The sequence below is a fragment of the Myotis brandtii genome, unplaced genomic scaffold, assembly GCF_000412655.1.
Source record: "Myotis brandtii unplaced genomic scaffold, ASM41265v1 scaffold456, whole genome shotgun sequence".
In the NCBI taxonomy this organism is placed as follows: Eukaryota; Metazoa; Chordata; class Mammalia; order Chiroptera; family Vespertilionidae; genus Myotis; species Myotis brandtii.
This window is the reverse complement of record NW_005367431.1, coordinates 3,194,134-3,194,436: the sequence shown is the minus strand read 5'-3', so window position 1 is coordinate 3,194,436 and position 303 is coordinate 3,194,134. Positions and strand designations below refer to the sequence as shown.

Genomic DNA, 303 nt, shown 5'->3' with positions numbered 1-303 from the left:
CCTCCGGTCCCCGCTGGGCACCCGTCCTCTCTCACTCCACTCTTCGCAGCACCTGCAGGCACCTTCGGATCCCTGCCTCTGGGGCCTGCATCCTCCCTGTGCCTTAGAGTCTGCCTTCAGGCCCCTCCTCCTTGCCGCTTATCCTTCCTCCCTGGTCCCCATCCGCCCTCCTAGCCACCCCATTCTCTGTGGTCCCTTCCTAGCACCCCCATCCTTCCCTGGCACCCTGCCTTTGCCAGCCTCGCCAGGAACCGCCCTCCCATGTCCCTTGGCCCCTGACCCCCCTGCCTCTGCCATCTCAGA

At 66.0% G+C, this 303-nt stretch overlaps 1 protein-coding gene across 1 annotated transcript in view; it reads left to right on the top strand.

The window, feature by feature from the left end:
* Positions 1–303, top strand: part of ZDHHC18 (zinc finger, DHHC-type containing 18) — a 28,868-nt gene that overhangs the window by 875 nt on the left and 27,690 nt on the right. The gene's annotated exons all lie outside the window — the stretch shown is intronic.